This window comes from Triturus cristatus, chromosome 11 (genome assembly GCF_964204655.1).
Source record: "Triturus cristatus chromosome 11, aTriCri1.1, whole genome shotgun sequence".
Taxonomy (NCBI): domain Eukaryota; kingdom Metazoa; phylum Chordata; class Amphibia; order Caudata; family Salamandridae; genus Triturus; species Triturus cristatus.
The window spans coordinates 550,803,231-550,814,745 of NC_140594.1; positions in this window are offsets into that span (position 1 = coordinate 550,803,231).

An 11,515-nucleotide genomic window follows, 5' to 3' on the forward strand; every position below is an offset into this window, starting at 1 on the left:
CACTCAGTGGGGGCTCGCAGAGGTAATGCTGTGGGGCGGTGAGGCGGGCGGGCTGGGTGAGGGGGGTAGTGGAGTTCGACATACGATGGCATAGGTGAAAGTAAATAAATACATAAATAAAAACACTTACCTTGCGCTTACCGCATCACCAAGTAGATGCTTTGTATGTGTGCTGTACAATGCAGCACACATGCAAATTAGTAAAAACGTGGAGAAATTAAAACCTTCATACTCGTTACGCCTCCTTGAGGAGGTGCAGAATTTAGGTGCAAATCCGTCTTCCAGTTCTTTGTGGAGAGGTATTTGTGTCAAAATAAGCAGGTGGTTGCATGGGAACACTCATGCACCACTCATGGGGAACAGCCATTACAACGCGGTTTTTACCACGCGCAGCTTTTACATCGCATGCGTTACAACGCGTGCGATGTTACAACGCTATGCCATTACAATGCAAGTCTTTACATCGACTTGCGCTAGATGGTGTGCTAACATTACAAATAGTGTAGTTTACTATCCCAACACCTTCCCTACTGTTAAGTGGACTGGAGTTGGAATAGTAAATTACACTTTTCTAATGTTAGCACGCCATCTAGCGCAAGTCGATGTAAAGACTTGCGTTGTAATGGCATAGCGTTGTAACATCGCATGCGTTGTAACGCATGCAATGTAACTGCACGCGTTGTAATGACACGCGTTGTAATGTCATACATCCACCACTCATGGTATGGCCCCATGACGCAAACTAATGCAAGGCAGCACATTGCACAACTGTGTCACTTTAAGCTACAATCCAACGCAAATCGTGAATTGCACTGGATTGTAAATCCCACTTGAACACTTTGTTCAGGTTTACCTTAGAAAACACAAACCCAGTGCAAAGCATCTGTAAATCTGGGACACAATGTCAGCAGCAAATGCTAAACTCACTGTGACATGTAGTCAGCATCAGCATACTGCCCTTGAAAAATATCTACAATCGTAATATCAAGAGCAGCTTCAGTTTAAGTTGCTAGCTAAAATGCAATGCCACAATTTACAAAATTCTCATCGCCTGTAATCATTCAATATTAAGGGCATATTTTTAAATTCTAAATGCAAAATGTCCATTGCACGCTGCATCTTGATGTGGAAGAAGCAGACATTATTGCAGCTTTGCAGAGGTTTACCCAGCCAGGAACAGGGATTTAAGAATACCCACCCACGTTTTAAAGTTATTATGATGCATTCCAAATAGATGGCTGCTCAAGAAGGCACATCATTGCGAAATGAAGGTGAGGAAAATGCAGAACATTATAGTGCTGGTAGTATTTCCATTTAGCAAGGTCATCTGCATCTGATAAATTCCAGAGCTGTAGCTGCCTCTCTAATAAGGCTGCCAGGAAGGTTGGTGTTATCTAAATATATGCACATACATTTTTTATTGAAGCTATATTTTCCGAGATAGGATTCATTATCTCAACAGATAAAGGGCAGCACTTGACACCTTTTCTGAACTACAGCAAATAAAGTTTTTGTGAAATAATATCAGTGCTGTTAAGTATGCTTTGTAATTCTCAATACCTGTCTGAGGTGATTCATAAATACTCACGGAGCATGCAAGAATCAATTTGCTTTTAGTACAGATATTCAGTTTGAGATCTGCCAGATATATACCAGTTTGTAAAAAAGTCACTACATGTTGATTAGAAAATATAATGTGACCAGCATTATTGTAAACTCATTTATGCAATGCGATATACATAACTAAAGTACAGGTCTGTTGGAAAATCTGTGTGTTCTGCGTGCTCAGCCTGGATTTTCCATCGTTTTTGCTGAACTCTATATTTGTACTGGCTGTAGAACTCTTTTCACTTTACCCCTGCTACCCAGTGATACAGTGCCTGTGCTCTTCAGTTTAACATGGTTAAAATTAAGAGGGAAACAACCGTTACAACGCATGCTTTACAACGCATGCTTTTACCCCGCATGCCATTACAACAAAATGTCTTGCTTTAGGGGGTATAAGGTGTTGGATTTAACTCCAACACCTTCCCTACTGTTGCACAGGCTACAGTTGGAATAGTAAATTATACTATTCCAAACTCCAGCGCACCCCCGACAGCAAGTCGCTGTAAAAACTTGCATTGTAACGGCATGCGGGGTAAAAGCATGTGTTGTAACGTCATACAACCAGATTAAGATGCTCCTAATTGGCATATTTAATCTACCTATAATTCCCTAGTATATGGTACAAGGTGTATCTAAGGCCTGTAATGTAAATGTCACTAGTGAACGGCAGCATCCATTGTGCTGTCCACTACAGCGACAGTGTGAATATGACTGCAGGCCTACCCTCTGTAGCCTAGCCATGAGGTTTATAACTACTTCCTGTCAAAATAATGCCTTTTGACAGGCCTAAACCTTCCTTTTAAACAGTTGTATGCCATCCCTAAGTAGGCATTATTTTCCATGAGGCAGGGTGCATGGTATTTGAATGTAGAACATGTAAACATTTTATGTTAGCCTCGTCCTTACAGTGAAAATGCCCCAGAAACTATTTTTCACAGTAGCAATGCTGTTTGTTCCATAGGAAAACACTGGGAATACTAATATTGTATCTCAGGAATGGGTATAGCTATACTAATAATTCAACTATTAGGTTTAGTAGTTATTAAAATCCAATTAAATAGTGAAGTTGCTTAGAAATATGTATGCTTCCCACACCTTGAAAACAATGCAAATAGCGAACTAAAAGCATGGCAGTTGTCATGTGCACTCCCTGAGTGGCCTGGGTTGTTGTTATACATGAACAACATTATAGTTTATTAACTGAAAAACAAAAGAAGGGTTTGAACAGCACACCTACTGAATTCACGCATTTCAAGGTGCTCTTATATGTGATAATGAAGAAAAAGGAGGCACAGTGACATTAAACATTTACCTAGGGTAAAACAATTTGGTCAAGTTGGGAAGTTGATTTTTGATTTCAGGTTTTCTCTTTTCACATTGTGCAATTCAGCTACTAGTAGGTATCTATAACTCTCACTCACTGTACATCAAAAGTTAACGCTTTGTTTTTAATTCTTGACGCATGAGGTTAGAGGGTAGGTGGCAGACAGAAGCTACATGAAAGGTTCGCTCGATTTGGGCTCTAGTGTCCAAGAGAACCCCAAGGTGAGTCACAGCCAAACACTTGGCTCGAGCCTTCAGTGGCTTACCCACCTCTATCACATAATGGCAATTAAGGAACAAAGGCACAGGAAGGATATGATTTGGCTATCAGCCAATTCTTTGGTGAAGCAGGAGTACCAAAACCACAATGCAAGACTCTTTGTTTCAGAATTTTTTTATTTTATTTTACTGCAGATTCATATAGTGCGAACTCGCCCCGAAAGAATTGGATCGCTTTACATGAGCACTGGTTACGTTACACAAGGACACATTCAGGCATGGGGTGATTAAGTGATTTGCCCAGAATTACAGGATGTGGACGCGACCCCAAGGCTCGAACCCTGGTTTCCAGCACCAAGTTGGCAATCTAGCCGTCAGACCACATCCTCTCCCCCAGGATCCATAGCTGCCTCTCTACACTATATTTTAGTGGGCGGGTGAGTGTTCTCACTCCTATGGATAAAATCAAATGAACTGAGAAACTATGATGGCAGTGGTATGTAAATGTTCTGCACATCCAACATGCAAAGTAATGTGTGCTCTATGGGCTGGAAACACTATGAAACCAAGCTAGTGTGAAACATTCATGAAAAAGAAAACTCCTTCAGACAGCTCAAATAGATTAATAGACCCAGAGCACTACAAAAAGTCCTTTGTTAGTCTGCTGTTAAAACAGGTCCAATTTCATTGATGAAGACATCAAAGGTCCAGTAGTGGTAGCAATATTGTTGTGTGTCATCTTAGACATCTTTTTCAAGGCTGATTAATGTAGCTGCCTGGAGAAGTTCAAGCAAACTATGAAGTCCCGATGGATAGATTTGAACCCTGATAGTGAATGATTTAACAATAATGGAATCACTGCGTACTGGGATAAAGTCGGGCCATGAGTCTTCACAGTGCAGTTCTGGAAAATTTAGACTTGAATACATACTCAGCAAACACTGGGGTAAATGCTGGCACTGTACTCACGAGAACCACGGATGTATCACGGACCTTTAGAAACTATCCGTAAGTATATTCGATACTTCAGTGGCTTCTAAATTTTCATTGTATGATCTATGACTCTTCTAGAGACCAGAAGCTTAATTTAGAGGGCAGAATGGAATGAAACCCTCATAATAACTCCCATGTCTGACTTTCCACACCATGTACATGCTTTGTTTCCCTTAGACCACCACTGCCACATCCCCTGCCACCGCTCACTCCAAGCCCACATTCTGCTGGCATCATCACCACCCTCAGTCACACCACGGACCATATTTATTTTGCCTCTGGGAAAATGTTTGTGAGTACCCATGATCTAACACTTCCAAAGTCCAGCACTTTTCCTGTTTTTCTTTAAGTTGGAGTGGGAATAGTCAATTTGACCCCTCCAACATTCAAAATGTTTCCATACTGTAGGTCAGATATGCATGGGAATAGTAAATCTAACCCTCCAAAGTCCATCACTTTCCATACTTTTGCTTACAGTAGAGTGGGAATAATAAATGTGACCCCTCCAAAGTGCATCTCTTTCCTTGCTGTTGCTCATATTGGAGTGGAAAATAATAATTCCAAATATTTCAAAGTCCAACACTTTCCCTGCTTTAGATTAAGCTGGAGAGGGAATAGTAAATTTGACCCCTTCAATGTCAAACATTTTCCGCATTGTTCCTCAGATTGGAGTGGCAGTAAATCTAACCGCTCTAAAGTCCAACACATGGGGACACGACCAAGATGGTGGACGGCTAAGACGTGCTTTCCCGTCTCTCCATCCCTGCCTGGCCCCAGTCATCCACCCTGTCACTAGAGCTGGAGGTGCCCACGGAGCTCCTGAAACTACTGGAAATGGCAGAGCACTGAATGGAGCATGTGCGGCGAGGCCCCGATCCTTGCAGTGCAGGGACAATTGCGGCAGCAGTGTGGCGATGAATGAGAGACTACGCCTAACTCCCATAGCCCCCCAATTGCTGGCCTACCTGCCAGTGCTGCTTGAATGTACCCCACCCTGGCCCAGCGGAGCATCGGCCAGTGAGGGCAAGGCGCAGTGTGAAGTCCTGCCCAGGTGGTTGAGCCCTCACAGAAGTCATCCTACTAAACGCAGTGACGAGGAAGCTAGTCCCTGGGCAGCAATGATGAGGTCACCGCTTGCAGTCGGAGTAATGGCTTTTGGTGGTCCCGGGCTTCTGGAACCTGCAAGGCACCCAAGATCCCATTGGGGTGATCAAATACAGCAACATTGTGGGTGAGTGACAAGAACCAGGAGGGGTGATACCTGGTGATGTGGGCCTCGTGCCCAGGGAACGACAATTGCTTTCGGCCAGTAAGGGCACAAGGAACAAACTCTGGGAGCCGGGGTGGATCCTTGGGGCCCCTTGGAGGCCAGCTTCCATAGTGGCTGGATATACCGAGGATACCCTCCGTCTTGCCGGTGTCTATGAGGGCCATACTATTCAGCAGTGCCCATCCACCTCCTGAGCCAGCAGGCCCCTTAGGAGACCCGGCGGAAGACAGCGGCAGAGCAGATAGTTCCAGACCACATTCCCCTTCACCAACTGTATTTCATTACAATGAGGGTCCTGCACTGATTTACTTCCAGTAGGGATTGGTTTATGATCATGGTCTGCTCCTGCAATTAACCCATGCTGGGGTAAGGCGTACTACCACCTTGAATCCCCCAGGTGCCCAAACACATCCACGCTCCCTGCCCTACAGAGACATTAGAGACCAATGGGCCTGAGCAGCTGCCAAGTGGTAAGTGAGGCCCCAGAAGAAACTCACAGGGTATCTCAGTGACCACACCACAGAGGGGACAGCCTGATAGCCGCAAGTAAGCCAAGAGTATACATACACTGCATTGACGATCCTCATCATATATTCTGCAATTGCCCCTGCTGCTGTAGAGAGCACATTGGGGGGGGTGTCACCAGGTCCCCAGGGAGAGAACACAGCAGGGCTGTGAGTGCTACAGCGCAGTGAGACAGACAAGACTAAACTCTGGAGGAGATCTCGTGGCCGGTGCTACCATAGAGGGTGAGGGGTGCAGAGCTGCTTACAAGGAAACCCCATTGACCTATTCTCAGACTCCGATCCCATTTGTGGGGCAATCACATTGCGGTCCCTGGCTCTCTGCACCTCCACAGCCCTGAAGGCCATGGCTGCTGCATGAGGGAAGAAAGATCGCTCCCTTAAAAATATGCTGACAAAGTCTGCATGCGGCCCACCCAGAGACAGTCCGACACAGACCGATCCAGAATACCCATCTGATTGCGAAGACGTGGAGGGACCGGTGACCTGATTCTTGGTAGATGCTCTGTTTGCCTCACTCTGTGACGACCTTCAGTCAAGAAGGACTTATCCAATGATCTCAAAGAGGTCCGCCGAGAATTTATTGAAATGAGAGACAGGGTCTCGGACCCTCAAAGACTGTGCCACCAGACTGGATGAGGAGCTCGAGCAACTGCAGCAGGAGACCGATCAGCTGCAGCAGGAGGTCATCAGGCTCAGAAATCAGCAGATCAGTCAGCCGGCCCAGACTGAGGACCTGCATACCAGGTCAAGATGCAATAACATACACATTAAGGGAGTGCCAATGATTGCAGAGAGCAAACACCTGGGAGCATATATCAAGGATTTGTTTCTGCACGTACCGAAATCACTACCAGCAGAGGAGATTCAACTTGATTGCATGCATAGAGTGGGCCTTCCGAGATCCGATTCAGCCCCCCTGCTGACATTCTAGTGTGTGTTTATGATTTTTAGCTTAAAGAGTGCATCCTTTACAAGGCCTGAGACCCTGTGCGATTGAGAGGGCACACGCTGATGCTCTACCAGGACCTATCAGCTGTCACACTGCAAAATGCAGGGACTTTCCCCCAGTGACTGCTCAATTGCAGAGTAAAGGCACCTCATACTCCTAGGGCCATCCGTTCTGGATAATTTTTCACCTGGATGGCAAACTCCATCAGCTCCAGTTCCTTGTGGACACTAGCCGGTTGCTGGGAGTTGAAGAATCCCTAGCTGGTGACCAACAATCCAGCTCCCGGACCGGAAGGCCTGCAAATGCCTATGCTTGCACTGGGTCCACTGGCCCTACCTAGAAGCTACCTTTAACTACTTTGGCTACAGCAAATGCTTTCACACATGAGTTCTTAGCAACTATGCCAGTCTAGGGCAACATTCTGAGTGAACGAACAGGCCTCAACTCCATTTCTGATAAGCAGAGGCACACACCAGGGAAGCCCACACTCACTGCTGCTATTTGCGTTATGCATGGAGCCGTTGGCCCAGGGTGTTCGCAATAACCCTAACATCAAATGAGTCACCTGCAGATGACATGATCGTGGCCTTGGAGGACCCACTCACATCTCTTCTGGCCTTTATAGCTGAGTTGGAGACCTTTGGCTAAGCTGTGGGGTTCTGCATCAATGTTCATAAATCCCAAGCTCTCAACCTCTCACTATCTCAGGCGACAGAGACACAACGTGCCCGTCAGTATCCAAACCAATGGGAGGCCACTTCTATCCCTTACCTGGCTATTCAGCTGGCCTCATCTGCAACAGCAACAGCAGCTCTTAGCTATCAGACCCTATACAAGCAAATCAAAGATGACCTAGCCAGGGGGAGGCACTATTGCCTCAACTGGCTTGGCCAAATGGACACCCTGAAGATGACAGTGCTAACGAAGATCCTGCTTTTATTTCAGGCTCTCCTGGTGGAACTCCCTCTGGCTCAATCTAGTCCCTACAGCAGGAGCTGAATCGCTTTGTCTGGGTAGAGGGACATGCCTGAATGCGGAGAAAACTGTGTCTCCGACCCCCGGGAGAGTGGGGACTGGGCATCCCAAATCTCTAGCAATATTTTCAGGTGACGCAACTGTGGTATTTGGTAGAATGGACTATAGAGAAATAAGAGAAGCACTGGCTATTTATGGACCGGACAATAGCTCGCCAGCACTTATGGAAAGTCCTCGTCCTGAAGAAGACAGACAGGCCAAGAAGTCTCTACTCCTCTCCCGTCACTAAAGCTACCTTAGAGGTTTGGGAGTATGCTGAGGCTTGTTCTCGATCCCCTGCCCACTGATGCCAATCATGGTAAATGCTTATTTCAACCCAGGTCTAGACCAGACGGTGTTCCTGCCATGGCAACAAGCCGGATGCCGCTCCATAGGTTACATTTTCAACAAGGAAGGCCTGCTTCCCATTGACCAACTCTGCACTGATTTCAAATTACCTGAAATGGAGAGACTGCACTATCTCCAGATTCGGCACTGGCTTACCCACCCGAGAGTCGCCCGGGGGTGCAACATGACCTTGTGCCCTTTGAACAAGGGTTGGTGACAAAAACCTCTGATAAACGCTTAGTAATCGAGCTATATGCCATTTTACAGCAGATCAACAAGTCAAAGGAGGTGGGAACTGGAGCTTGGGTGCCAATTGACATAGAAAGAGTGGGAGGAGGCGTACTACCATGCGTACTACCAAGTCAACACAGCTCGCAACATAGCCAGTATTGAAATTGGCACCAAGATAGCCACATATATCCCAGCACTCCAAAGTAATGCCCTATTCCGACCTGTATACAACCATTATAAGCAAACTGTATTTCATTTGGTCAATATATCACTGGCAACAAACAAAGATGGATTTATACAAAAAATATTCCTTTTAATATGAGCAATGCATTGTGTAAAAAATCACTGTTTTTCAAAATAAGACCATAAAGACCCATTGTCTCTAAACAAGCATAACATTGAAGAGACTGTTTATAAACGCTATCCGTAGCTTTATGGTCTTGATCCACATGCGCAACAGCCGACACGTGTTTCGTCACACCAGGTGACTTTCTCAAGGCTGTAAAAACAATAACATAATCTCATGTGTACTGTTCTTATTAATATATAAAACATAACCTCATTTGTAGGGGATCTTTTTCCACCATGGGACTTGCTAAGAGTCTTTAAGTACGAGAAATGTTTGTGTCAAGAACAAGAAGAAAGTGCTCCAGTCACGCCAGTCATGCCAACTATATAAAAGAAATTGAGAGACAACCAATTGGACATCAGTCTTACATTAGACTAAAATCTAACCCATTAAAGGAAATTACATCATTGATACACACTAGACTTACAGGGTGGAGAGAACAAGCCCAAATCACAGAGACTGAATTTAGGTATCTTTACAATCCCACACCTAGGTCACCTTGCCTATATATTTTACCCAAAATACATAAACCAGGTATCTTCCCACAGGGACATCCAATAGTGTTTAGGATTAGCTCCCCCACGGAGCATATCTCGGAATACATAGATCTGTTTTGGCAACCCCTAGTACATAACCTTCACTCTTATATAAGGGACACGGGGGATCTTTTGAGCAAATTGAAAGACTTGGAATGGACCAGTGATCTTTCATTTGTTACTATGGATGTCTGTTCATTATATACCTGCATACCTTTGGAAAAGGGTCTGCAGGCTTTAGCAGAATGCTTTTCATATAGAGAGGCCACATTTTATGAACACACTCAGATGTTACTAGATCTAACACGTTTGATCCTAGAGAAAAATGTTTTTCTTCACCAGGATACTTGGTATAGGCAAGATATAGGAGTAACTATGGGATCAAAATTTTCACCGTCTTATGCCAACCTGTACATGGGTTTCTTTGAACAGCAGCATTTGTGGAAAATGTCAAACATCAAGCTTACAGAACACATAGTGTATTGGGGTCGCTACATCGACAATATTTGCATCATTTGGTCGGGTAGTGACCAATGTCTCCAAGAGTTGTTGGAACATCTAAACAACAACATATACAATCTAAGATTTACTCACAAGATCAGCAAATTAGAAATAGAATTTTTGGATGTTGTCTTATACATAAAAGAAAATAAGATTGTAGCAAGACTATTTAGAAAACCCACAGCCTGCAACTCAGTGCTGCATGCAAGCAGTGCTCATCCAAAGTCCCAAATAAATTATGTCCCCTTGGGGGCGATGACGATACTCAAAAGGAACTGTAGCGAAGATTTGGTCTTCCTCATGGAACTGCAAAAATTGGAGCTAAGATTCCAAAGCAGAGGATATTCACAAGCTACACTGGATTGTGCCAAAACCAAAATACAGAAAAATCAAGATCATGCCTATTAAAATCAGGAAAGAGAGACAGACAAAAAAATAAGGAACAGAAAATTGCATTAGTGACAGACTACAATACACATATTCACCAAATTTACAATATTTTTCAGAAACATTGGCACATCCTAAAGCTAGACAAATCAGTAGAGAAATGTATTACTAACAAACCCACCGTGTCACACAGAAGGGGCACAACTCTGAGAGAACTTTTGTGTCCCAGCTATCTACCCCCTAAAAAACAAGTGGCCACTTGATTACCGCTCAAACCATTGGGCTTTTTCAAATGCACTAATTGTAGCATTTGTCAGTTCGCAGCAAATAAGATCTCGGATTTTCAAGACAACACGGCAGTCAAACATCGTATCATACAATTTATGAATTGTAATACCAACTATGTGGTTTATTGTATTGTTTGTTGCTGTGGACTCATTTATGTGGGGAGCACCATACGACCTCTAAGAGAGAGGATACAGGAACACATTAGGGCAGTACGCAACAACAACTGCAGTTACCCCTTTGCGGTACACTTCAACCAAAGTCATACTTTGGATGATATCAGAAGAATTAGATTTCATGGTATTGCACATACACTGAGTGGCCCGAGGGGGGGAGACAGAACATTGATGTTGAGAAGAACAGAGACACAATGGATTATCAAATTACGGGCCGTGGAGATGGGGCTCAATTTTGATAAAGAACTGCATGTATTTCTAACGGAATGACATTTATCCAATTTTCTGTACTATTAAAAAACATGAGAAGTATCGTAAAGTAAATACAAGGACTCTGAGGGGCTTACTTTTACAATGTCTAAAAAAATTAAAAGGGGTTGCATCTGCAATCTATGCTGTGACCAACATATGACCAATGGAATGTATTTGTATATAAAGTTAGTTCAAAATAACTTGCTGAAAAAGGAAACACATTGGACTAACTTATATTTGTCACATGATTTTTCTCTTTATCTTATTTTTTATACACCTATCTTTCTCTCTTCTGATAAGTATAAGGGTGGAGGGATTTCTCTCGTGGCATAATTTGTCTCTCAAAATACATTTTTCAGGTACTAGGTGTTTTTATTGGATCGTATTTCCTGCATTGGTCCTAAAAAGAAGGGCATAATATGTGCCAATTTTTAGCACTAATAATCGGAAATCGTTTTGTGTACTTTTGTACTAACTATACGAAATAGGTATAATTTTAATAAATACCCATGAGTTAAATATTAAGAAGGAATGTGTGTCAAACAAC